The sequence below is a fragment of the Nomascus leucogenys genome, chromosome 6 (genome assembly GCF_006542625.1).
Source record: "Nomascus leucogenys isolate Asia chromosome 6, Asia_NLE_v1, whole genome shotgun sequence".
Taxonomy (NCBI): Eukaryota; Metazoa; Chordata; class Mammalia; order Primates; family Hylobatidae; genus Nomascus; species Nomascus leucogenys.
Genome location: NC_044386.1, coordinates 77,406,535 through 77,434,385, shown reverse-complemented (window position 1 = coordinate 77,434,385; position 27,851 = coordinate 77,406,535).

The window sequence follows — 27,851 nt, the reverse complement described above, 5'->3', positions numbered from 1 at the left end:
AAGGTGTTTTTTTACCCCAGAATTTTGCAGAGTACTACTTTTTAAAGAAAGTCAGTTCTAATTAGAGCAAACCTCACTCAAGATTAGATAGGGGGTGAGAAGAGGTCACAGAAGCTATTCAGTATAAGATTATATTTATATAGGAGGAGAGCGGGGGTGAGAACAAAGACAGGCAGATGCAAGGATGACATGAAACAAATTAAAATGTCTTATGCGATCAGTTAGAATACCTCAGTAAAATTGACACATGATTTTTGTGACTTTTTTCTTTTAAATTTATTTTAACAATTCTTTTGAAGAGACCTACTGATTAAATATTAATTCTTTTCTTAGTTGAGTGTTCTGATTATGTAGAAACAGTTTCCTATGGACTAGAAAAGTTGAGCATACTTTTCATGGTTCTTTGTATCTCATAAGCTTTCCTAAGTGGAAGAAGCCTGATTTTATTATCAGTTAGAAGCTTCGGTTCCAAATAATCATTGTGGTTAAAGCACTGGACTGGAGTCAGGAGTTTTTAGCTGTGAAAACTCAGTTTCACTCCATTCTAGTAAAGAATCTGGAAAAAATGATTTCAAAAGCTTCCCACAGCCCCAAAATTTTGATTCTACCCTAAACTATTAAAAACTTATTAGGGCATTTTAAACTTTCAGAAAAGTTTAGAAAATTGAGTAATAGACATGAATGTATCTATTATTTAGCTTTAATGTAACAGTTTCCAGTATTTGCTTCTGATTTTTCTTTTAGTTTTTAAAAAATTTCCGTTCAATCAAAATTGGCTTTTTTTGGTGTACAGTCCTATGAATTAAAACATTTTTTATTGTGGTAAAATGTACATGAAAGTTTCCCAAGTTAACCATTTTTAAGTGTCCAATTCATGCTGTTAAGTACATACACATTGTTATACAACCACTACCACTATCCATTTCTAGAATCTTTTCATCTTCCCAAACTGAAACTCCATATCCATTATGCAATGAGTCCCTTCCCTCAGTCCCTGGCAACCATCCATTCCACTTTCTTTTGTGAAATTTAGTCCTGTGAATTTTTTTTTTTTTTTTTCGAGACGGAGTCTTGCACTGTTACTCAGACTGGAGTGCAGTGGCGTGATCTCTGCTCACTGCAAGCTCCGCCTCCCGGGTTCATGCCATTCTCCTGCCTCAGCCTCTCAAGTAGCTGGGACTACAGGCGCCCGCCACCACGCCTGGCTAATTTTTTTTATTTTTAGCAGAGACGCGGTTTCATCATGTTAGCCAGGATGGTCTTGATCTCCTGATCTTGTGATCCGCCTGCCTCGGCATCCCAAAGTGCTGGGATTACAGACGTGAGCCTTTGAGCCTGGCCCGTCCTGTGAATTTTAATGCACGTGTAGATTTGCGTTACCGTCACCACAGCTGGAATACAGAAGAACCCCACCACCCTGGTGCACTATCCCTTTATACTCCCATCTTCCTCCTGACAACCACTAATCTATTCTTCATCACTATAATTTTGTCTTTTCATAAATGTCATAAATGGAGTAATAAATTTTGTGACCTTTTACTACCGGTTTCTTACACGCAGCATGATGCCTTCAGATCCACCCAAGTTGTGCAGTGCGGGTACCCACGGTTTGTTCCCGTTTATTCCTCCCTGTGCACCTCTCTTCAACCCCACTCCACTTCCTCCCTTGCCAAAGGCAACCCCTGCCCTGAAGTCAGTGTGTTAGAATCTCATGAATATTTTAATAGTTTTAGCTGCGAAACAATATATGTTTTTTGGTTCCTAATGTTTAAAATGTAAATAAATGGCATCATAACATACAAACCATGCTGTAAAATGTTTCTATAACTCACCATTATGTTTTTGAGGGATATCCACGTTGGTGCCATGTTAATGCTGGGTTACAAATCTTCATCACTCTATAACATTCTGTTTTATGACTACATCATGTATTCATCCGTTTGCCTGTAGAGGAACATGGTTTTTCCCTGTTTGTCTCTCTGTCTCATTACCTCACTCTGAATAGCCATATTTGGCTCCCTCCTAAACCCCACCCCCTTCCCCCGGGCCTCCAGTCCCAAAGCAGGCCTTGCTGATGTTCCGAAATACCCACAATGGGGGCAAATCCCAAATCTCATCTTCAAGCTGGCTGCTTGCTTGGCTGAGTACCTGGGCAGAGCCTGTGTCCGGATCTGTTGACTCCTAAGCCCAAGGTGTTAATTAACATCAATCCTGGACGTATGTTTCAATCTCCAAAGGAGTCCTTTAAACAGGAAAGAGGGTGAGGGAGAGGGAGAGAGAGTAGGAGGGGAAGACAGAGGAGTAAAGAGAGAAGAGGGAAAAGGAGGGAAGGGACTGGGAAATGGGGAGGGAAAGGAGAGAGAGAGGGAGAAAGAATTAAAGAAATTAAGTCAGAATTTCTGGGCAATGGTATTTTTCTGAAAACTTACCAAGTTAAAGATGCAGCCAGGGTAACAAACCCTTGATTAAAACAAACAAAACAATGTTCCAGGCAGCATTTTCTGGCTTTCTTGGGAGCCCCAAACCCTGACTCTCCACTCCCTCCATCCCCTACCCCTTTTAGCCCTTACGGCCCTGTGGGAGCCACCATCTAAGCTTTCAGAACCAGGCACCAAAACCCTGGCCTCAGTCTAGCTCCTGGTGGGCTTTCTTGTCATTCCTAGTACCCAGGGATGTTTATCTGGTTTCTAAGTCTCGCTACAGTGTATAAGCCTCTTCCGTTTGTTCTTTATCTGATATGTCTATATGTTGGAGCAAAGATGGTATCTGAGAGCATGAACATACAGAAATGTTTCCTATCTCACTTTTGAAAGCATACTTTATCCGCTGAAGGACTGCTATTGTACCTTCAAAGGAAGTTACGCTGCCACCTTATAAATACCTTCTTTTTGTGTTTTGCCTTTTTTAAATGAAAAGTTACTGCTTTTTCTCATTTTAGAAATAATTCATGCTTGCAGTAAAAAGTTCAAACGCTATGGAAATGTATGACTTAGAAAATGAAAGAAAGGGTTCTGTAATCATCCCCCCACAGATGATTACCACAAATAATTTTGAGCCTATTTTTCCATATGTTTACCATACACATACTAACTTTACAAAAATAAAAATGAAATTACATTGGAGAACTGTAGGGCCAATTGATTTCTGCACTTAGTGTATCATGGAAAGTTTTCAGTACTTACATAACTTATTTCATTATTTTTAATGGACACATGGTGTTCCTTTGTCTGGTTGTACTGTGGTGCATTTACTGAGGGCCATTTGGGAGGTTTTCGTTTTGGTATCATAGATAATGCTGAAATAAACTTTTCTTATGTACATCTCTGTGCATTTATGCAAGGTCAAAAACTGCTTTATCTCTTGGAACAGAAGTGAATGCATTTGCAGGGGAAAGGAGAGAGCGGAGGGAGGCTGGTGCCCTTCTCAGCAGTCAGAAGGCAGTAGATGCTTCGGGCTACTTTAGACACTTGGCCCTAGGAGAATATATCTCCTGAGTCTCAAAACTCTCAATGTCGTGCACACCGTAACAGGTTCCCTTCACTCCACCCTCTCCTGAACCTTCTGGATTACAGGGCACCAGTCTCCAGACGGTTAACTTGGAAAAGTTAGGGAAGTGTGGGTTTTTGTTTGTTTGTTTGATCTCTAGATTGCTTATAAAGTGTAGTATATTTCAAACTGCAGAGCTGTGACCCATTCATGGATTATGAAATAAAATTAGAGGGTTACAAACAAGCAATTAAAAAATAGGGGACAGAGCTAGACTCTGTCTCAAAAAAAACCCCAAAAAACAAAAAAGAATAGTACAGAAAATAAGAGTGCATCATGTGAAGTAAGTGTAAGTACTGTTTACTCAAAATTTTATTTCAAGTGGGTGTGTGTACGTGTATCTGTGTGTGACTTAAGTCAGTTTCCCTAGAAGCAGAGCTCAACAAAACAGATCTGGATGTGTGTGATCTGGAAAAGTGAGGGGAACCGGCTGGGGCAGGAGAAGAAGCTGAACGAGATTGTGTGCTCCCAGCCTGATTTCTGGGGCCCTGATGCTTGAGTTGTTCCACAGACCTGGTGCTGCCTTAGGGAAGGGGCCACACTGTGAACTCCCAGGTCCACCATCAGTTGTGAGCTGTGGGCTGATCTGCAGAGGAGGGGTGCATAACCTGGAAAGTCAGCTCCTATTCTGCAAGGACAATTCTCCAGAGGACGAGGCCTCTGTGATCTTCACCCACTGGGGATGAGTACCCCAGCCTGAATGAGGTTGCCAGTGGTGTCCATTACTGGACGTGACAGACAGTTTATTCCTTCTTAGTGTGGGTCATGGCAAGAAAATGTTGGAGAAACCCTGGATCTGAAGAACTTAGTCCATCAGCCTGTGGTAAAGAAAATGAGGCCTTATCACCATCTTTTCCGGATTTCATTAGACAAAGTCAAGTTCCATATATAATTGGAATTTTGTCCCCATCAGAGAAAAAGAGTCACCACAATTCCTGAATGAATCCAGAGTGGGAAAGAAATGCAGAAGATGTTCTTAATAAGTTAAGCTTAAGCCTTAAGGCCCAGGAGTTATCTAAGGAGGCTTAGCGCCTCTCCTGGCTCGGAGCAAACCACCCTGGAGGTGAGGTAGGTGGGATCTTAGGGCACCTTGAAACCCACAAGAAGTGTGACACGTGTTCAGGGAGCATGAATTTTACTCAGCTAAATATTTTAAAACTTGGTGGTTTTTTTTTTTTTTTTATGACCGTGAATATAAGATGCAACAGAATGTGAAATTCGCATGAACTTTTAAGATGAAGAATAAAATTACAAAGAGATTTCAGATTATAGGTTGCCACTTTGGACTGTTCTCCTAGGCTCTCAGAGGTTCTTATTCATTTGCTTCTGCAGTTAGGCAGTCAAGGAGAAAATTAAGAAAAGCAGTAGTTAGAGTCATTATTATTCTCCTTTTAGGAGAGTCCGGTTAACTTGGTAAGCTGGGCTCTGAATCTGCCAGGCTCTGAACAGATGACATTCATCCAATAGACAGTCTTGATCACCAATCCTAAAATACCAGAACCGTCTGGTCAGTCAAGAGATAGTTATTAAGCACCAATGAGGTGCTAGCATTGGGGTTAAAATGATGAAGAAGACAGACCATCCTGCTCTGGTGGGCCATTCTGGTCAGGGGAGACAGGCAAAACCAAATAAACATGTGGTAGTCACTAGAACTGTGCACCAAACCTTTGGGTTTCCTGGGCTGAGTTAACTCATGCTATCTCTGCTGGCATCAGTTAGGAGGACACATCACTGAGGCTCTCCGGGATGGACCCTTGACCAGTCTGGTCAATGAGTGGTGAGTAGAAGTGTGGTGCTCTTCTGGGCTGAGCAGTTCGTGCAATGCTCTCTAAAGCTTTCTTTTCCCTCTGGCACCATGACCAGGGCAGTGCTCCATACGGTCGCTGCCCATCAGCCTGGTCCCTGAGCTGAGCCTCCTGGCCAGCCCACAAAGCACATGTGGTGTGAAAAAGATAGCAACTTTTACGTTTAAGCTCCTGAGATTTGAGGGTTGTTTATGATTGCACTTTAATGTAGACCACCTTGCCTGATATAAACCAACAAATTAAAATAAGTTCTGATAACTGCTACGAATAAAATGAACAGGTTGCTAACAGCACGTGACAGAGGGTGGCCTACAGGGTCAGGAAATGCTTCTGTGAAGACGTGAAATGTAAGTTGGGACCTAATCTATCCAGGTTATGGGTATTTCCATCATTGTTGTGCTCTATTACTGAGAGGAGGGAAGTAGCCCTTGAGTCATAGAACCAGGACCGGCAGGAAACGGGAGACATAAACTTGCTCAAGGGTACGCAGCTAATTGCTGGCAAAGCTGGTGCTCTAACAGCAGCATCTGGGCTTGGGTCCAGGCCCTTGTCACTTGGGCTGCCCCCAAAGGCAAGTGAGGTGTCTAGGGTGCAACACTGAAAGAGACGCTGTCTGTGCCTACCCTGCTTTTGCATGACCTGAGAGTCAGTGCCTCCCTAAATGTTGCGCCCTGGAGACTCATTCGTAAACAGGCACTCATCCTCAGGGTCACACAAGGGTGAGGAGGACACTGAAAGGGTACCTCCTTAAATATTGTACCCTAAGCACCCTGCTGGCCTCACCCCAGTCCCAGCTCTGTCCACACCATTGTTCTTAGTGACAATAACAAACAAGCACACGACATTCAGGTGACTGTGGCTGTGTCCTTGGCATTCTGGGTGTGTCTGCTGATCTGATCTGAAAATAGCACTACCCTCATTGAGATCCTGTGACAGACACAGCACAGCACTTCAAGATAGGAAAGTGCAGTTTTTGATCTTCCATAAATTGGCTTTCCAAAGCCATTGGTGGGCAACCAAGTAAGAAGAAGAGGGAGTGAGTTTCAGGAGTTTTAGGAAGATGGGGACTGGCCTGTGCCCATCTTTCCCCTTGGCAGGGTAAAAGCCTTTCATCTACTCTGGAAAGGGTGCTTTCAGTTGCAGAGAAGGAATTTAATGAAATGCATTCCCACAAGGTGTCAATGACTAACAGCACCCTCTTTCCTGGAAGTCGGTTTGGTAAACAATAGGAGGGGTTAGCAGATGATCTTTATAGAGCAGCTTCTGTATGCCGACACTGGGCTGGTGCTTCATAAACGCTGAATCTCATTTATGCCCTTTGGCATGATGAGGTTGGTCATTGGTTTTATTATCACCACTGTATTAGTCAGTTTTCAAGTTGCTGATAAAGACATACCTGAGACTGGGAAGAAAAAGAGGTTTAACTGGACTTACAGTTCCATATGGCTGGGGAGGCCTCAGAATCATAGTGGGAGGCGAAAGGTGCTTCTTTCATGGTGGTGGCAAGAGAAAAATGAAGAGGAAGCGAAAGCGGAAGCCCCTGATAACCCCATCAGATCTCGTGAGACTTACTCACTATTACGAGAATAGCATGGGAAAGACCGGCCCCCGTAATTCAATTACCTCCCCCTAGGTCCCTCTCACAACATGTGGGAATTCTGGGAGATACAACTCAAGTTGAGATTTGAATGGGGACACAGCCAAAACATACTACCCACTTTACAGAGGAAGAACCTATCTCTCTGGGTCTAAATAACTCACCCTTTAAACAATTGTATCTAACTGTTACCCCCTTGAGGACAGTGGGCACAGAAAGGGTGAAAACACCTGACTGGTGTCCAGAAGTGCTAACCTGGAGGAGAGGAAAGAGAACAGAAGAGAAACAAAGCCGCTTACATTACAAGGTTGTCAACCCAGGGTAACTTTACCCTGACTAGGGTAAAATTTACCAACAACATCACCTCCTGGACCATTGTTCTTAGGAATTTTCTGCCAAGCTTGGTGAATAAGTGGGTGTGTTTTCAACAAAAACCAATGTTTGTATAAACTTTCCGAGACATGGAAAGTCTCCACTTTGTCACAATCTTATGTCATCCCGTTTTACCAAGGTAGAATTTATAAATCATGGAACTCACTTGTTGTAAATGGGTGATTTGGGGTAAATTTATACAGCTGTACAGCTATCACCCTTGCATCACTCCAAAAATTCACCATAATGCCTGACACTCCCTTTCCTAACTGCCCCTCCCCTACCCCTCCCCACCCCCACTTCAGCCAATTTCTGCGTTCTGTATCTATAGTTTTGCTGTTAGTAGAAATTTCTTATAATGGAATCACATATATAGCCTTTTATGTTTGGTTCCCTCACACAGCGTAATGTTTCTGAGTTTCGACCATGTTGTTGCTGAGTTCCATGGTGTGGATACACCACATGCTGTGGTTTGAATGTTTGTTGTCTCCTTTGAAATTCATGTTGAAACTTGATCCCCCATGCAACAGTATTAAGAAATTGAGCCTTCAGGAGGTGATTAGAGCCATAAGGGCAGAGCCCTCATGGTTGGGGTTAGTACCTTATAAAAGAGCTAGAGGGAACTAGGTAGGGATCTTTTGTTTTTTTGTTCCTTCCACCGTGTGAAGACACAGCATTACTGCCATCCAGAAGTCACAATGACAAGGTGCCAGCTTAAAAGTAGAGATTGAGCCCTCATCAGACACCAAATACTAGCATCTTGGTCTTGGACTTCCAGACTCCAGAACTGTGAGAAATAAATTTCTGTTGTTTATACGTTACTCAGTGTCAGGCACTTTGTTATAGAAGCATGAATGGACTAAAATACCACATTTTTAAATCCCTTCACTAGTTGATGGACATTTGGATTGCTTCCAGAGTTGAACTGTTATGCCTAATGCTGCTATGAACATTCATGTACAAATCATGTATAAATAAAAACATGTTTTTATTTCTCTTGGGTACATATCTAGGAATGGAATTATGGGTTGTATGGTGGATGTATATTTAACTTTTTAAGAAAGTGTCAAACTTTTTCCAAAGACACTACAACCGTTTCACATTCCCACAGTGTGTATGAACATTCCGGTTTTTCCACATACTTGTAAACACTTGGTACCATCGGACTTCTTGGTTATAGATATTTGGTGGATGGTATCTCACTGTGGTTTTAATTTGCACTTCCCTAGAGTCTACTGGTGTTGAACATCTTTTCACATTTTTATTAGCCATTCATACATCTTTGGTAAAATATTTATTCAAATCTTGACTCATTATTACATTTTAAGATTCTTTTTTGTTTGTTTGTTTGTTTTTGAGACGGAGTCTTGCTCTTTCTTCCAGGCTGGAGTGCAGTGACATGATTTTGGCTCACTGCAACTTCTGTCTCTCAGGTTCAAGTGATTCTTGTGCCTCAGATTCCCCAGTAACTAGGATTACAGGTGTGTACTATCATGCCTGGCTAATTTTTGTATTTTTGGTAGAGACAGGGTTTTGCCATGTTGCCCAGGCTGGTCTCAAACTCCTGAGCTTAAGCGATGTGCCCACCTCGTCCTCCCAAAGTGCTGGGATTACAGGCGTGAGCCACTGCATCCAGCCCAATTTTAAGAATTCTTTATATGTTTTGAATATAAGCCTTTATCAGACATATAAAACTTTTTTCTCCCAGTCTTTGGCTTATATTTTAATTTCTTTTGAAATTAAAATGAATTGAAGGCAGATGCTGTTTAATTTTGATGAAGTCCTATTTATCACTTTTTTCTTTTACAGATCATGCTTTGTTGTCATAACTAAGAAATCTCAGTCTAAACCAAGGTCATAAAGATTTTCTCCTATGTTTTCTTCTTGAAGTTTTGAATTTCAGCTCTTAAATTTAGTTCTAGGATTATTTCGAGTTAATTTTGTGCAGCCATATCTTTTGAACCTGCCTCTTGACAGGTGAGGAAACTAACACAAAGGGGCTTGGCTCCGATTTTTTTTTTTTTTTTTTCTAAGAGACACAGTCTTACTCTGTTGCTTGTGCTGGAGTGCAGTGGCGTGATCACTATTCACTGCAGCCTCAACCTTCTGGGCTCAAGGGATCCTCCTGCCTCAGCCTCCCAAGCAGCTGGAGCTACAGGCATGTGCCACCACACCTGGCTAATGAAAAAACTTTTTAAATAGAGATGAAGTCTCACTGTGTTACCCAGGCTGGTCTCGAACTCCTGGCCTCAAGCAGTCCTCCCTCCTTGGCCTCTCAAAGTGCTGATTACAGGCATGAGCCACTGTACCCAGTCTCTCAGGTTCTTAAGCAAACTAGTGGTAGAACTAAAATAGGTGATTGTTAGGGTCCCTGTCACACGGTGTTTGCTCCTATGGAGTTTATTCTAGTCCACATCTTCCACCTTTAAGGCTGCATGATTGTTGTCTCTCACCTCCCCTGTGAAAAAGCCCTGTCTAGTGTTTAAGCCAGATGCTTCTCGTCTGCGCAGGTCCACTGTGTCTGCTCCTTGACTCAGTGGAAGCAGTTGCTCAGCATCAGCCTTCATACACGTGGAAGCAGCTGAGCCCATGTCATCCCCGTTTCTAAACAGCTTTGCCTCCTTTTACGCCTGGGGACTGTCTCTGCCCCTTTCAATGCTTGCACGGCTTCCTGACACTAATGTCCTGTACATGGCAGGTGCCACTTGGTGTTTGAACGTTATAGCTTTGGAAGCAGAGGACGGCTGGGAACATATCATTGGATGGATTTCCCAGAGGATGTTGGAGGGAAAACCGTTGCTGACTTCCATTCCAATTTGTCAAGCAAGACAGCTGGAATTATTAGGCCTTTTGTTTCCTAGTAGTCTCTTGGGGAGCGGGCCAGGGCAGAGAGGACCTGTGAGAAAAGGATAGGCAGGAGAACCCCAAAAAAATCGTACTTGTCACTCACTTATACACGCACAGAGCTGATGCTTTATCCTCTCATTGTACTTTTGGCCCAACTGTTCTTTTTGCCAGGTCCTGAAAAGATTGCGTCAGCCCTTTTGCAATTACCTGCCTCTTGATGAAGCGTCAGAGCAGGTGTGCATACACCTGCCAGCACAGAAAAACCTTGACATAAAGCTGAATACAAAAAGAAAGAGTCAAAGTAAGCTATACAGCCTAATAGGAATAATAGGAATTAAAAAAATGTCTTTTACATAACAGCACTATGTATTTTACAAGCAAACGTACTTGTACTCAGGTCATAGATCAACCATAGAACAGGTGTCTTGTGGAAGGTAGGAAATTGGACTGGGGGCTCTGTATTAGTTTTCTGTGGCTGCTGTAACCAAATTACTACCAACTGGATTGCTTCAAATGACACATTTATTTTTTCACTGTTTTGAAGGCCGGAAGTTTGAAATCTGTTTCACTGGGCTGCAATCAAGTGATGGCAGGGCCAGCTCCCTCTGGAGGTCCTAGAATATAATCCATTCCTTGATTCTTCCAGCATTCCTTGTCTTGTGGGCCACATCACTCCAGCCTTCAAGGCCAGCATCTTCAAATCTCTTTCTGCTCTGTCTTCACACGGCCTTCTCTGTGTGTGTCAGATATCCCTCTGCCTCCAAAATCTCATTGAACCTGTTAAGAATCACCCAGATATAAAATTCTAGGTTGGCAACCATTTTCCCTTAGAATTTTGAAGGCATGACTCTGTGTTCTAGCTATAAGTGTTTCTGCCGAGAAACCTAATGACATTCTGATTTTGAATGTTTTGTATAAACATCTGCCCCCGCCCTCGGAAGTGTGTAAAATCTACCTGTCCCTTTTGCCAGAAGCTTTCGGATGATATGCCTTTACTTCAGGTCTTTTTTCACCCATTTTGCTGATACTTGATGGGTACACTCAATTCATGCCCTTCCTTTCTAGGAAATTCTTTAGAAATTCCTATTTAATGATGCTCTCCCTCCCTCTTTTTTTTATGTTTCTCTATCTTGGACTTCTAGACTTATTGTTTAGGTTTCATATTTTTCTCCTATATTTTTTATCACTTTGTCTTTTTACTTTACTATTTCTTCAGCTTTATTTTCCAATCCTTCTATTGGATTTATAATTTCTGGTATCATATTTTTAACTTGAATTTTTTTTTTGTTCTTTGACATTCCTTTCATAGAGCATCCTGTTCCTGTTTCACAAATGCAGTATGTTATCTCTCTGAGGCTACTCTGACAATTTTAGTTGTTGAAATTTTCTTCTCTCTGCATAGTCTCTTTCCCCCAAGTTGTTTTTCAATAATTTTGGGGGGGCCTGTCTCAGAGGGAGAACTTCCCCAAACGTGTGATGGTTCTTGTCCCACTTTCAGAGTGGGACATTGAAAAGCTGGTCAGATTTAAGTCTCCAGATTAGATGTTGCTGATCCCCTGCCTGGAGAATATAAACCTCGACTCTGGGTCTGGGAGCTGAGGAGAGGAAGAGAGCTGGAATCTGACATTCACAGTGTCAGTGTCCATTGAATCATACGTTTCGGTTCTATCCCCCGTCTTCAGCAATGCCTGGTGTTCTTCCATGTAGAGATTGTAGGTTACATCCTTTATGGGCAAAAACCACTGGTCTTTTGCTGAGGAGCAGCAGTTGTCTGGCTGTTCAATGAGGGATATAGAATCTGGGGCTGTAACTGCTCTTTGAAAAGACTTAAACAATCCCGTTTATAGCCTCCTGTTTACCCCAACCTCTAGATCTATCTGGTGCCACTAATTTCTGAAACTTTTGGGAGTTTTGCAGAACAGATTGGGCTGCTACTTGTCTTCACACTGATGGCTTAGGATTTAGCTTGTCTCAGGACAGCTAGGTGAGGTACCACCTGACCATTTGCCTTCTCACGTCAACACACCTGCTGCTCTTTTCTCCTCTCCTCTGTCCTTTGTCCTTGTGAGTTCATGCCTCCTTCTGCCCACCCTTGAGCATCTTTTCAGTGGAATTTAAGTAGGAAAGACTGCTGTATTCATTCAGAGTGCATGTGTATTTGTTTTCTGTTGCTGTCGTAACAAATTTCCACAATTTGGTGTCTTAATACAAATTTATTATTTTACAGTTCTGAAGTAGAAGTCCAACATGGGTCACACTGGGCTAAAACCAAGATGTTGGCAGGGCTGTGCTCCTTTGTGCATGAGACTATTTCCTTCCCTTTCCCAAATTCTTGAAGCTGCCTGTATGCCTTGGCTTGTGGCCCCTTTCTGGATCTTCAGAGTCAGGGACAAGTCCTTCTCACGTGCCATCACTCTGACCTCTTCTGCCTCTTTTAAGGATGCCTGTGATTACATGGGGCCTGCCTAAATATTCCAGGTTAGGCTTCCTATCTGGAAGTCAGCTGATTAGCAATCCTCTTTGCAACCTTAATACCTGTTTGCTATGTTAGAAAACGTGCTCACAGGTTCCAGGGATTAGGACGTGGACATCTTTGGCAGGTCATTATTCTGCCTAAGACAGCATCATGAACTAGAACTGAGAAATTTGAAATTCAGTTATCAAAATTACCAGGATGAGTGTATTTGCCTCCATCTTCTAATGAGACTTAAAAGGATTCTAGGTTCCAAAGAAACTTTAGTCCTTGATACAATCCAGTTTGTAAATTTTGTATTTGGGCTTCTAAAGATAAATGGAAAATGAGTAGTACTTGCTTTGAAGTCATTTCATTCCTAAAACAAAGTAGTGGGACATATTTTGTTTGAAGAACTCAAAGTAATTGTAGTGGGTTGAATAGTGTCATTCTCCAGAAAGCAAGTTCAACTCCTGACCTCTGATAACTGTGAATGTGACCTTTTTTGGAAATAGGGTTTTTGTAGTTATGATTAAGGATCTCAAACGAGATCATCCTGGATTTAGGGTGGGCCTTAAATCCAGTGACTGGTGTCCTTGTAAAAGAAAGGAGAAGGAGATTTAAGACACATGGAACAGAGAGAAAGGCCATGTGAAGACTGAGGCAGAGACAATTCATGCAGCCCCAAGCCAAGGAATGTCACAGATTACCGGCAGCCACCCGAAGCTAAGACACAGGAGATGTTCTCCCTCAGAGCCTCCAGAAGGAACTGCCCCTGCTGAAACCCTCATTTCGAACATCTAGCTTGCAACAACTGTGGGAGAATAAATTTCTGCTTTTTTTTTTTTTTTTGGCTGCCCAGTTTGTGGTAATTTGTTGCAGTAGCCCTAGGAAACAAATGCAGCAATCTTTCAGCCAACTTCTCCTCCATGTGATAAATACGCAGGTCCTACTGACTTCATTTTGCTCAGAGAGGCTGTTTGTTCACTGTTACAGCTGCCCATGTGACATTTAGAATATCTAGAGGCCATGTCCGTGGAAGTGAAACAAAATGGAAATTTGAGATCATCTGTTGGTTTCTACAGGAAAGAAAATCTAACATTTACTGATCTGGCTCTGTGTTAAATGTTTATGGTCATTATTTTATGTAATTCTCATAATGTCTTTATGAGGAAGGTACTATGATAATCTCTATTTCATAGGTTTGGAAATTGCAACAGAGAGAGGTTAAACAACAGAGCAAAGATTCTAACAAAGCTCTTTCAAAATCCTGTGTTTATGCCTGAAGATCCCAACTGCAAGTTGAAACTGATCAAATCTAAATAATTGTTCAAATTTCCCCTTTCCATTGTCTATGTAGTAAAAGCTAGAAAGTTCAAGGGTTTCTGTGGATAATTATTTTAAAAATGATGAGTTGAATGAATCTAGACTATTTCTTCATATTCATATTATACCCAAAGGCTTTCTCCTGGGAGAAGCTGCAGAAGAATCAAGTCATTAAAAACTGTGTCAGAAGCTGCTGCGTGGATCTCACTGATACTCATTTGATTACAAAAATATTATCTTTCCCCACAGCTATGCTTTTGTCAGGGGTATGGAAAGATAACTGAACTGGCAGGCCAAAGGCTCGGAGAATTCGTTACCAAGATAAATAGAAAAAAAGGAACTTCAAGAGCCTCTTAGGAGACTTACAGGGATTGCCAGGGCAATTATTCTTCTTGGTGTCTCCAGCACATCCTGCTTCTGTTCAGAAAAATGAAGACAATTTGATAAGCCCACTGCTTAGGAGGCTATCTGGTGGGTCGTTTTCATGGATAACATCTTGAGCGTCTTTCCTTCTACTTTTTTTTAACAGGCTGGTTTTAAACAAAGTTAAAGCCGAAGTCAATGGGTGGCTACAACCCAGATTCCAGGGTCACTGCTGTGTTACCAGTCTGGGTAGAAAATAAGCTCTTGTCTCTTTATCTCTCACCATTGAGATAGTATCATTTTTTTTTTCACTCCTAGAACCCCACATTCTGGTGATAACTCTCAGGGCTTTCTCAGCCCAAGCCAGTAATCCTTGTTATAATCTCTTTGTGAAGAGAAAACAACACATTTGGATCCTTCCATCTTGTCCTTTTTTATCACCTGCTGTTCTTGTCAAAACCCAGGCCAACGGGTTGCTCTAGAGGTGGCCTTGACTTACTTGGTCACTGGAGGGCAGGGAGCTCAGAGCTGATGGCGAGGCCACTCTCCCCTCTGTGTTGATGTCACCATCGCAGCTAGGGTACAAGTATGTGTGGAGGGGACAATGCTGATGGAGCAGGGTGGATAAAGCACAGGAGTCCTGGTGTGCCCTTGCCCAGGCCTGTCTCCAGAGACCTGTGGCTCCTTCCCTCCAGTCTCTGTAGCCTCACCCCAACTCCTCCATCCCCTGGGCTGGGCTTCTGGGCTGACACCAGTACTCCTCCCAGGGTATTGGCTGGTTTGACCAATCCACAAGGGATAGGACCTGTGCTGTTGGCAGGACAGTGGTAGAAGATAAAATTGGATGGGCAGGGTGCAGTCAGATGGTGACAGACCTGGGGTGCTTGGCCAAGGCATCTGGGAAGGTTTAGAGCTGGATGTGAATCACCTGCCCTGCAATCCCAGCTCTATTTCCGGCCACTGCAGCCTGTGTCTCAAAGGTCTGATTTTCTTGGAGAGCATCCCTGGGTAACCAGGCAAATGTGCCCACCCCTTCCAACTCATCATGGAGTGCCTTTCTTGGGGGTCTCTTCCCCCCTAGTCACTTGTTCTCTTTATTTCAAATTCTGTGAGTGAGCTGGATAATTGGGATTGATGGACTCGTTAATTAACATTTGGGACTCTCTCCCCACCTACTGCAACTGCTGACTAGAAATCCTCACCTCTCTTCTGTTCTTCCTGCATCCACAGCTCCACCAAGGCTGTGTGTGAGGTAAAGGTGGTGTTTGGAAGAAATACTGCTTCATGGATCTCCTTTCCTTTAAAGCAAGCTTGTCCAACCTGAGGCACAGGGGCTGCATGCACCCCAACACAAATCCATAAACTTTCTTAAAACATTTTGAGATTATTTTTGTGATTTTTTTTTTTTTTTTAGCTCATCAGCTGTTGTTTGTATTAGTGTATTTTATGTGTGGCCCAAGATAATTCTTCCATCCTGGTCCAAGGAAGCCAAAAGCTTGGACACTTCTGCTTTAAAGCTTTGCGAAGGCAGAGTGTGGTGTGAGATACTCACCAGACTGGGGGCAGAGCTCCGAGGTCTGGGGCAGGGCTCTGCTGGCTCACCTGGCACTTCCCTCACCAGGACTCGGTGTTCCCATCTGTAATATAAAGGGGTTCTCCAGAGGCACATCCAGTTCTAACATTCTATGACTCTGGGTTTTGTAACCCTATTTACTCATTTTCTATTATTTCCTGAAAACGTGGTGTCCCAGTTGCAGTTATCTCTCCTTTCCATACACTGACGGTACAGAATGGCATTTTAATCATCTTGGCATTGACATGTTTTAGAGCATTTTTTTTTATCCCAGTGAATCTTCTCAGTGATACACAGAGGCACAAGCTGGGTGGAATGTCTAATGTTTAATGTGGCTCTTCCCTTCCCCTCTCTTCCCCAGTCTCTATCATTCATGTGCCTATGTGTTTATACAGGTCCTGGGCATATTTGTTTGCTTGAAGCTCAAGGGATACAGGGATATAGCCCTTCTGAGTTTGCTGGATGCTTGTAGACCTGGGCTGCAACTCTGCTTGCTGCTTCAGAGGAGAGGGCAGGGGAAGGAGCCCCTGCCCAGATCTCAGCAGCCTTGCTTTTCTTTGAGTCTGAGATCTCTTGGGAGCTGCCTCTGCCACTTACTGGTTTACTTACTGGGTGACCTTGGGTGAGCCAGCCGACTTTACTGTGCCTTTATTTCCTCTACCTCATAGGGCTGTTGAGACTTCCTGCTTCCAAATAATCTGAAGTTCTTGTCCACAATTCAGATTCCTGGCCCCAGCTCAAACTTAGTGAATCAGCATCTCTGGATTGGGATACAGAATCTGTACTAAAAAAAAAAATAATAATAATAGGTTTTTGGGGAACAGGTGGTGTTTGGTTCCACGGATAAGTTCTTTAGTGGTAATTTCTGAGATTTTGGTACACCCGTTACCCAAGCAGTGTACACTGCACCCAATGTGTAGTCTTTTATCCCTCACCCCCTCCTTACCTTCCCCCAAGTTTTCAGGTCCGTTATATCATTCTTATGGCTTTGCGTCCTCATAGCTTAGTTCCCACTTATAAGTGAGAACATACAATGTTTAGATTTTCCATTCCTGAGTTGCTTGACTTAGAATAATGGCCTCCAATTCCATCCAGGTTGCTGTGAACACCGTTTGGAGGTGAAAGACCTCTACAAGGAAAACTACAAAACACTTCTGAAAGAAATCATAGATAACACAAGCGAATGGAAACACATCCCATGCTCATGGATGGGTAGAATCAATATTGTGAAAATAAGCATACTGCCAAAAGCGGTCTACAAATTCAATACAATTTCCATCAAAATACCACCATCATTCTTCACAGAACTAGAAAAAACAATCCTAAAATTCATATGGAACCAAAAAAGAGCTTGCATAGCCAAAGCAAGAGTAAACAAAAAGAACAAATCTGGAGGCATCACATTACCCGACTTCAAACTATACTACAAGGCTATAGTCACCCAAACAGCATGGTACTGGCATAAAAATAGGCACATAGACCAATGGAACAGGAGAGAGAACCCAGAAATAAAGCCAGATACAGCCAACTGATCTGCAGCAAAGCAAACAAAAACATAAGGTAGGGGAAGGGCACCCTATTCAACAAACGGTGCTGGGATCATTGGCAAGCCACATGTAGAAAAACAAAACTGGACCCTCGTCTCTCACCTTATACAAAAATCAACCCAAGGTGGGTCAGAATCTGTACTTTTAACAGCTCCTCTAAGCCACAATTCTGTATACAACAGTTTGAGAACCTGTTTCTTAAACATATGATGCTTCCCAGCTCACAGAGTGTTTTAACCTGTGTTGACTGCATTTAAACATCACCGTGACTCTAAGAGGCAAACACAGCACTCTCTCTTTCCTTTTATATACAGGAAACTGCTGCTGAAGGGGAAAGCGCCTTCTCCAAGGTCATGAAAATCTCCCATACTATAGCACCCACCATCCCTTTCCATTTTCTCTTCTGTTACTGAATCTTCTTACAGAAAAGAATGCTAATATGCAGCCTGTCATAGAATTTGGCTTGACTTCCTTTCATTTCTTCTTTCTACTTAGTGGGTGAGTTTTGTTTCTCCTGGTTAGCAGATAGCCACCGTCTGTCTTTATAAATGTTTTCATCTGCTGCCGCTTTTATCTTATCAGACCCACAGTACATCTTCGTCTTTCTGTTCCTAAAGATAATTCTTGCTTTGCTATACGTCATCGGTGTCATCTCAGTCACAGCTCAAAATAACAAATAGATTTGTTTCCAGTGTGGAAAGAATCTGGGTGAGCCCCGCTTAGAAAGAGCAAGTTTTCTGTGCGTTCACCCTTCTGCACCCTGCCATGCCCTTTAAGGGACTTGGTCGCACCTTTGAGAGATTCAGAGAACCCATGTCCCTGATATCTTAGAAGGAATGATGTTTAGTGCTTCAGTGACCTGCACACATGAGAGCAAATTGGGAGAAGGTAGGGTGCGGCTGTCTGGACAAGTTGGGAGTGATCTCTCGTGAACACCTGTAGTTGAGAGGCAAGAAACATGCAGGGTTTAGGGTGGGTTATAGTCACCCTATCTGCAAACTGAGTGGCCCTAAAAGAAAGTGAACTGGGTTTTCTGAGAAGAAACATGTACTGTTTGTATTATTTATTTATTTATTTGAGACAGTGTCTCGCTCTGTCGTCCAGGCTGGAGTTCAGTGGTGCAATCTCAGCTCACTGCAACCTCTGCCTCCCAGGTTCAAGCGATTCTCCTGCCTCAGTCTCCTGAGTGGCTGGGACTTACAGGCATCCACCACCACGCCCAGATAATTTTTGTATTTTTTAGTAGCGGTGGGGTTTTACCATGTTGGCCAGGCTGGTCTCGAACCCCTGACCTCAAACGATCCGCCCGCCTCGGCCTCCCAAAGTGCTAGGATTACAGGAGTGAGCCACTGCACTCGGCCTGTATTTTTTATTTTCTGTATATTATGATATTTTGATATCGTAAAAAGCGTTTCTAGGTAGGGAGAGACGACCCTTCCCAGGTCTAGCCAATTCTTAGAGACTGTGAAGGGACCAGCGCAGACTATACCTTTGATATGCAGACTAACCAGGCCAGAAGCTCACCATCTCAGTCTGGCCCAGACACCCAGAGGCAATATTCCTCTGCCTTAATCATGCTGGGGCCAGGCACCAGGCAACCAGGGACCATTCTTAGAGTTTAGAGTCTGCTGAAATTATTCAAACTAGCCAATCCAAGGCTTCACCATCCCCTGCCTTGCCTTTCCCTCAGAAACCCCAATAAAAGCATGGTTGGCAGTCCCTTCTCCCCAGCTCTCGTGTTTTTCCCATGTGGCCGTAGGGGCCGTGCCTCCTGTCTCTAGGACCTGTGAGCATAACAATGTTGTTTTTTTTGGGTCTTTCCTGTGTCTCCTCTTGTGGCCACAGCTGGCTGACCATCACATTAAAAGATTACAAAACAAGAAGCATGGTCCCCCACTCCGTCCCCGCCTCGGGGAACTTGGTGGTTTGCAAGAGACATCAGGTTTGCCTGCTAGAAACCATGTGAGTGGAGCCTTAGTGGCCGGGGTTAAGGATGCAAAGGGACTTCTTACATGCCCCGTGACATTGCAGAACAATCGCTGTGGGACAGTGAGAGATGGCAGGAGGCGTGGCAGTGGGGGTGTGAGGGTGAGAAACCAACAGGCTTCACTACCTATTATTAGCTGATTACACAATGGATTGCTGTTTATCTTTTCTTTTAATGAAACTTGCTATGGTACACAGTGGCCGGCACATACTTGCATGCCGGGGCCCAGTTCCCAGGCCTGGCTGCCCTCCAGGGTGTGAGAACTCCATCGTGTGCTGCTTTGTGGAGAGAGTTAAATCAGGGCTCCATATCATAGCAAGTCAAATATAAGTTTTCCCAAAGGGCAGTGGGCTCCTCTAATGATTTCATCACAGACCAGGGTTTCTCAACCTTGGCACTATTGACATTTTGGGCTGAGTAGTCCTTTGTTGTAGGGGGTTTCCTGTGTGCTGTAGGATGTTTAGTAGCTTCTCTGGCGTCTGTCCATTGGATGCCAGTAGCACTCGCACCTTCTCCACCCTGACTTTCAGGAGTGGTGACCAAAATGTCTCCAAATGTTGTCAAGTTTGCCCCTGGTTGAGAACCACTGACATAGATGAGCAAGAATAATATGTTAATTTCCAGATGCTCTGGGGCTCAGACTCCTTATGAAAATACACAACCTTGTCTTGAGGGTCCATGGCCAGAGCTAGTCCGAGATGCCTAAGTTAGCAGAACTTCTTCCTCATTCGTTGAGGTCTCAGTCCCCCTGGGATGGCCAGACAGGGCCTCACCAGAAATATCCCTCTCACCTGCAGCCTGATTTCATTCTGTCCCCCAGGCTGCAGACCCCCATCCAAGGCCTCCTTCACCAGCTGTTTCTTCTGGAGTCATTCCAGGTGCTACCTACTGTGTAGCCTAATGCCCTGCCTCTGCTGGGCTGTCTTCTAGAACAGGTCCTTACATGGATTACTTCTGGGGTCTCTTACCTGCTGTTCCTTCATGGTGCTCACCTTGGCCTAGAAATCGCCCCTTCGAGCTCCTCCAGAGCCCAAGGCCCCGCCCAGCCTGCAGGCTACCTTGTTACACTCCTCCAGGGTGTGTCTCATTGCTGGTGAGCAGCCAGCCCAGTGTGCAGCACTCTGTCCCCACCATGTGTGGAGCATCCTTGGCCTGATATGTGCGACCACCCCATGGATCCAAACCTACCCTAGCAATTAGATCATTGAGCTGCACATTAGAAATCCAGATTCTGGGTTGTACCCCAGGATGGCATGGGGACTGGGAATCTGCTTTTCTACAAGCATCGCAGGTGACAGAGGACCACTGAGGTCAAAAGAGACCTAGAGGCTGAACGTGCTCCCAGCACCTGGGCCTCCATTTCTTCACCAAGGCCTTCCTTTTTGACTCTGCATGTGTTGATGTAAGTTCTAGTCCTGTATTTCATTATGCTTGTCCTTACATTTATTTTTGAGTTGACAAATCCTGGAGAAATCTGAAATCAAGTTGCAGATGCCAAAGTAGATTGGACCATGGGGTCAGGGGTGGCAGGGGAAGGCCCAGGTTTATAAATCAGAGCTGCGCCTCTAATTCTGCCTCCACATTTGCAGATCACTTCCCTTCTAGGACCCTCCCTCTGTAATTGGTTAAATGGGGTTAGACAGAAAGCAGGTTGCAAGACCTTTTTAAAGCAATGGAATCCTATCCCCTTCAAATGGAAGCTTATTTGAAACTCGAATATAAAAAGCAGTGAACACTCTGTTTGAAGAGGAGAAAGCCCTCGAAGTCCCACATCCGCAACATTCTCTGTGTCCCTTCTTGAGCCTGAGGCTCTACTAGAGGAACCTGGGGGTCTGCAAATGCAAGGTGAGGCCTGCAGGCCTAGTCTCCCTGCCATGATGTTTGTGACTGGCATGCCCAATGCCTGGCCTCTGCACGTGAGCAACCACAGCTTCCTTTCCCACTTTAGAGTCTTTTTAATGGGAGTGCTCTTCCCGCCTCTGGGTACAAAACTCCAGCAGGCCCACACTTGGCCAGTTCACACTCTGTGTGGTCACTTTATCACAAAACACAGCCTCAGTTCAACGTGTCCATTCTAAGAGATTAACCAAAATCCAGAACTTAAGTTTATAGCAAATCTTTGCCACCTTTTTTACTGCCACCTCTCATTCCAGGGTCAGACAGGAGGGAGAAGACTGTGCTAAACAAGGTGCTGGCAGTGTCAGGAGTTGGCCTCCTGCCCTCTGGGTTGAGAGATATCGAATGCTGCTTTGCCAAGAGCTGCTTTCTTGGGCCCCTCCAAGGTTCTCCTATTTGGACTCTGCTGCAGATCCCTTGCCCTGGTGGGTGCACCTCCATCCCAGGTGACTGCTGGTCACTGCTTCCCCCTACTGAGGTCAAAAGAAACCTAGAGGTTGAATGTGCTCCCTAGCACCTGGGCCTCCCTGTCTTCACCAAGGCCTTCCTTTTTGACCCTGCACTTGCCGATGTAAGTTCTAGTCCTGCATTTCATTCTTCTTGTCCTTATGTTTATTTTTGAGTTGACGAATCCTGGAGAAATCTGGAATCAGGTAGCACCAAGCCTGAGCTCACTTCTGGCTTCTTGCTACTGAGTGGCTCTGCCCCTTTCAGTTGTCCTTGCTGGCCTTCTCAGGTAGCCCTTGTTCACTGTCCCCAAACTCTGGGAGTGAGTGGAGCCCAGTGCAGCCACCTTGATGTTCTGCTGCTGCTTTCTGAGGCATGAGTTAGATGGCAGCCCCTGATATCTCAGCTGCAGGGAGCACATAGCAAAGCTCCCTGGGAGATCCCATGGTGGCCCATGATGAGATGGGAAGTAAAGGAGAAGGTGGGGACATGTGGCTCAGTGCATCTTCCTCCATGGACATCTCTTGACAAGTCTCTCTTTGCTTCACACTCTGACCTCTTGATCTGGCCAAGCATCAGTCAGGGTCCAGCCAGGAAGTCAGGGCCTCTATGAGCTTCATGGAAAGGGAAGATATTCTATGAATTAGACTGTACATGATGGTGGGAGGTGTTGGGAAAGTAAGGGTTTAAAAAGAGGAGTTAGAGGGTCATAGAAAGGTCATGAACCAGCCCTGATGCTGGAGTCCGTGCTTTCAGGGAAGATGGGGAGCTGGGCTCCTCTCTCTACTGGAGCAGGACTGCAAAGGAGGCAGGCAGGGAAGTCCGTGGAAGGCTGCCAGGTCAGAATTCACAGCAAAGCATCGGTGCTGGGCTTGGCATCGCTGCCGGTCAGCAGGCTCAGCAGCTGGAAAGGAGAGCTGCTTGTGCAGTGGAGAAAAGTGACCTGCTGGAACTCATGGGCACCTCCATGTGGATCTCACCTCTCTAAACCAACAGTAACCCCCAGAGGGGAGAGGCTTCACTTCCCCTCCCAAATCCTATACAAATTCACATTGGGTCAGCTCAAATCCAGAACACCCTGGGAAATGTAGTGCCCAGTGGAAACAGGTTGACTCTAGAACAATCCAGCACAAGGAGTTACAGACTGACGCTCCTTTGACTTTTTAAATTTACACTTTTTATTTCATGTCAGTTATATCTTAGTGACTAGGAGACACCTGGATTCTGTGATTCTCGTTTGCCATTTGGCACATTTCAATGCATCCTTCAAAGAAGCCAAGAGCACATGCCGATGATGCACCATTTGTAATTTGTTCTCGAGGGAACCAGCAAACAGCTGTTCTCTGGCCTTGGGCTACTTTGAAAATGCAGTCAGTGGCCAGGGAAGGTCGTGTGGGAGAGAAGCACATTTGTGACAGGCTCAAACTGGTGACTAGATGGACTTTAGTGAAAAGAGAAATGACAGAAATAACTCACATTCACGGTTGTCATTGTTTGTATTTTCCAAGTTAAAAAATTTAAGACGAAGTTTCCAGTTATTGGAGGGCCCCACATGGAGATGGGCAGCAGCTGTCAGGGACATTGCAGTCAAATCATTGATATGTTTTGCATAGCTTGGTGGGAGGCTGCAGAGGGGAAAGTCCTGGAAATTGCTTCCTTGGGAGCTTCATGCAGGCATGGCACACACCACCACCAAGCCATCCATGTGGCTGTTCATTCTAAGGACCATTCAGGGGACAAACAGATGATCTAACAGCTTTTGACTCAGTGGAGACAAAGCTATGGAAGGTGGGGTGAGAGGCCTCTCTGGAGAGCTGTCAAAAGAGAAGAGACAGGAGGAAGTGGGGAGGAGAACAAGAGGCTGAGCAATCTACAGGTTATAGAATGTGCAACCTGGTGTGGGCAGATGTAGAGAAAACAACTTATTCTCTGCTTGGTAATGGAGATGTAGTTCTTCTGGCACTTGATTCCCAAGAATTTTCATACACTGAAATATATTCTCTTTGCTTGTAAAGTCTGTGTCCTCGACATTCCCTTCATTCAGCAAAGGGAGACAATATTGTGTAATAAAAAGTAACAATGCTATCAGTAACAATAGCCAACACATACTGAGCGCTTGCTATGTTCTGGGGATTATTCTCAATGCATGACATGCATGAGTTCATTAAGCTCTCACAAGAGCCCTGTAAGTTGGGTGCATCATGGTAATGGAGCACCCAGAAATGGAGGCACAGAGAGATCGAATAACACATCCAGGTGACAATGACAGGTGAGTTGGCTCATGCAGGGATTCAAAGCATTGGCTTTGAATTCAGGCCATGAATTCCTAGATGTTTGACCTGGGGCAAGTCAATTAATGTAAATTATTTTTAGTTTTTCATCCATAAAGTGGCAATAATAATAGTTCTATATCTCAGAGTTGTGGTGAGGGTTAAACGTTAGCGTGACATTTATATGCCTGGTACATAACAAGAGCTCAATAAATGGTCTCTTATCATTATCATTTCCTAGGACGTTTGAAATCATTTCCATCCCAGCAGCCCTCAACCCCAACTGTTTCCCTCTCACATACCAATAGCATTGCCATCTAAAACCTGTGTGTGTGTGTGTGTGTGTGCGTGCGTGCACGCACGCAGGCGCTTGTGTGCACACTCCCAGTCATCTGGGGAAGAAGGGAGATGGAGAAATGAAAGAGCCACTTAGAACTCATACTAGCCCTGGGGACTGTGCAATTGCAGCATCCCTGGGGTGGCATCTGCCTGCCACTTTTTGTTTGTTGATTTGTTTTGATTTGACACACTAGGACAGATGGCTTGGGGAAGGAGGTTGATAAGAGTCAATATTTGGTGACACGTGAATAATGCACTTGTGGAATTAATCAGCCTTGTCATTTTGGGCTAGTTGCCATGGCTATGGAGAGTCCTGGGTCTTGTGTAAGTCAGAGTGAAGGGATCGCAGCATGTCACTGCTCCTTGTTTTTCTCAATCCAAGGCTCATCAAAGAGTCCCTGCTGTCTTCCCTATCAAGGCCATGGTCTCTGACACCTTGGGTACTGCAAATAGTAAGAGTGGCTCACCTATGCCCCTGAATGATGGGATGGCCTTTCTGTCCCTCTCAGGGATCATGGGCATCTTACGGCAGCGATTCAAAGACCAGCAAACAGGTCTGGGAATCAACAGAATCACCAATATTTTGTGTTGCCATATAAGTGCAGTAAAAAGAAAAAAAAAACTACCATTTTTAAAAAGGAGCATTTTAATACCAAAAAGAAGGAACGACATAATTTCAGAATAAAAACAATGGTTCTTTACAATGAGAACACATGGACACAGAAAAGGGAACATCACACACCAGGGCCTGTTGTGGGGTGGGGTGAGCGGGGAGGGATAGCATTAGGAGATATACCTAATGTTAAATAATGAGTTAATGGGTGCAGCACACCAACATGGCACATGTATACATATGTAACTAACCTGCACGTTGTGCACATGTACCCTAAAACTTAAAGTATAATAAAAAAAAGAAAAATGGCTCTTTAAATAGAAAAAATTTAGTTTAATGAAAAAACTTTCCCATCATCATTTTTTTTCTTATTTCACTGATGACCAGTGGAAACTTTGAACAGATTGGCCATGTAGGTATATTTCATAAGTGTGGAGGCAAGAAGACAGAATACTCAAAACAGTGCTTCAGTTGGAATTCTAATGAGTGTGATTGTTGGAGACATGGGGCAGAACAATGAGCTCCTTGGTGCCTCGGTGTGCCCTGTCATAAAATGGGTATATCTATTCTCACCTTGTTTACTTCATGGGGTGGTTCTGAGGATTAACTAGACACTAGAGGTGAAAACAAATGGTGACTTCTTACCAAATTTGGGAGCTCCTCAGAGGCAGCAACTATGTCCTGTGGTGTCCCTAGCGTCTGTTATGTAGAAAGTACTCAATTCAAGTGCGCTGAATAAATAAGACAGCAAGTTAAAGGAGTGAGTGTAATAGCAGGGAATCAAACCAGACAGGAGGGGAGAGGAGGGCACTGGAGGACAACGGGCTCGGCTACACCTCCCTCTTCTTTCTAGGTCAGCAGCTACTTAATCAGAAAGATCAACTCAACATTTTCCCTTGACCCAATTAGATAATCGAATCTCCAGTATACGTCATCTGTTATCTCTGGAATCCAGGTGATTTTCTTTTTCTTGGGGAAGACCTTTGCAACAGTGATTGTTATTAGGACTTGAGACACACTGGTTGGGGGTGTTGGTCTTGGCACTGGACTACCTGGGTTTGGATACTGCCTCGTCCACTTACTAGCTTCATGCTCTTTGGCAAGTTACTGACCCTTTCAGTGCCTCACTTTCCTCACTTTTAAATGGGGATAATAACAGATCACTTTTCATGGGGTTTTATGGGGATAAAATGAATTAGTATTTGCCAAATACTTAGCATAGTACCTGGCACATTGTGGGCATTTTGACCTTCTGTAGGCAGTGAAGGTTAGTCTGCTATACTTAATACTCAGAAACTGCAATGAGACAGCCTCAAACAATGGGAAGATAAGATCATCCCATGAGGGTCCAATAGATCCCAGCAGATAGAAGCAAAATCTAAGACAGACAGCTTGGCCCCCAAGGATTTTACTAACTCCATTGAATATTTTAATACTTTTAATAACAGGTGCTGTCAATCACAGAGACATGGTCATCATGAAAACTGAGGAAAAAGACAGGCCCTGAGACAAAAATAGGCAATGTCCATCAGAATGTCCACCTGAACTTTGTCTTGGCTGCTGGAGGAGTGGGAGAATGTTAACCACCATCTCTTAAGGGTTCCCAACCTGCCACTGTGAGGCCCAGCTGTGGGGATGGAGACAGCTGACCCAGCAATCTTTTTTTTTTTTTTTTTTGAGACAGAGTCTCCCTCTGTTACCCAAGCTGGAGTGCAGTGGTGTGATCTCGGCTCACTGCAACCTCCGCCTCCTGGGTTCAAGCGATTCTCATGCCTCAGCCTTCAGTGTAGCTGCAACTACAGGCACCTGCCACCACGCCTGACTAATTTTTTGTATTTTTAGTAGAGATGGGGTTTCACTGTATTGGTCAGCCTGGTCTCGAACTCTTGACCTTGGGTGTTCCGCCTGCCCACCTCATCCTCCCAAAGTGCTGGGATTACTGGCATGAGCCACTGTGCCTGGCCGACCCAGGCAATCTTAATAATTGCCACATTTCACCTACATAACCACTCTTTGTTCAGATCCAGGACCACAAAATAACATTCCACAGCCAGTGGGCTTTCCTCCCAGATCCATCTTCAGGAGGAGAATGGCTTTATGCCTCAGCCACCTGACCTTGGTTGGCTGCTCTCTTTGTGTCTACACTCAGACCAAAGGTCAGACCATGGATCATGGTCAAGTCGTTAAATGAAGAGCTGTCACCCTGGGAAGCCTCTTGGAAGACAGCTGTTGGGCCTTCTCCAACACTCCTGGGCAAGCCCTTTTCTTCCTTTAAACTTGTAGGCAGAAGTCTTTCTCTGACAGCTGGCACATAGACAAATGCAGCAGCTCCCAAGTCCAGGAAGGTGCTCGTGTCCACTGTGCTGTGTGTGCGCAATGAGTGCCCTAAGCAGAATTGGATCCACCTGGAACTAACGTCCCAGGTGGCTCTTCCTTCTGCCCAGCAATTGGCTCAGCTGCGGAGCCTGGCAGATGCTAGGAGCCTCAGAGTGCTTTGTAAGAGTTGATTTAGGACAATTCACATTGAGCCTCCGTTTGTGTTGGAATATCAATGACTAGGACCATGGCTTTGACCCCAGCAGTGTCACCAAACAAAAGGCAACTTAGTGACAGGAATAGGAGCAGGATTACCTTTGAGTAGCTTTTAAAATGCATGGATCCTGTGCCAGAGTCAGGTCTAAGCAGTTGAGACGGAGCCAGAAAGGAGCCATGGAACTCTCTTCTCTTCCCCAAACATGCCTGGCCTCTCATGTTCCAAGCTGTCACTTGTGCTGCTATTTCCCTGTCTGTGGCAAACACCCATCTTCCAAAACTCAACCAAAACAATAGAGCTGGAAGGAGCTCAGAGGCACTTGGTTTGGTGGTTCTCTA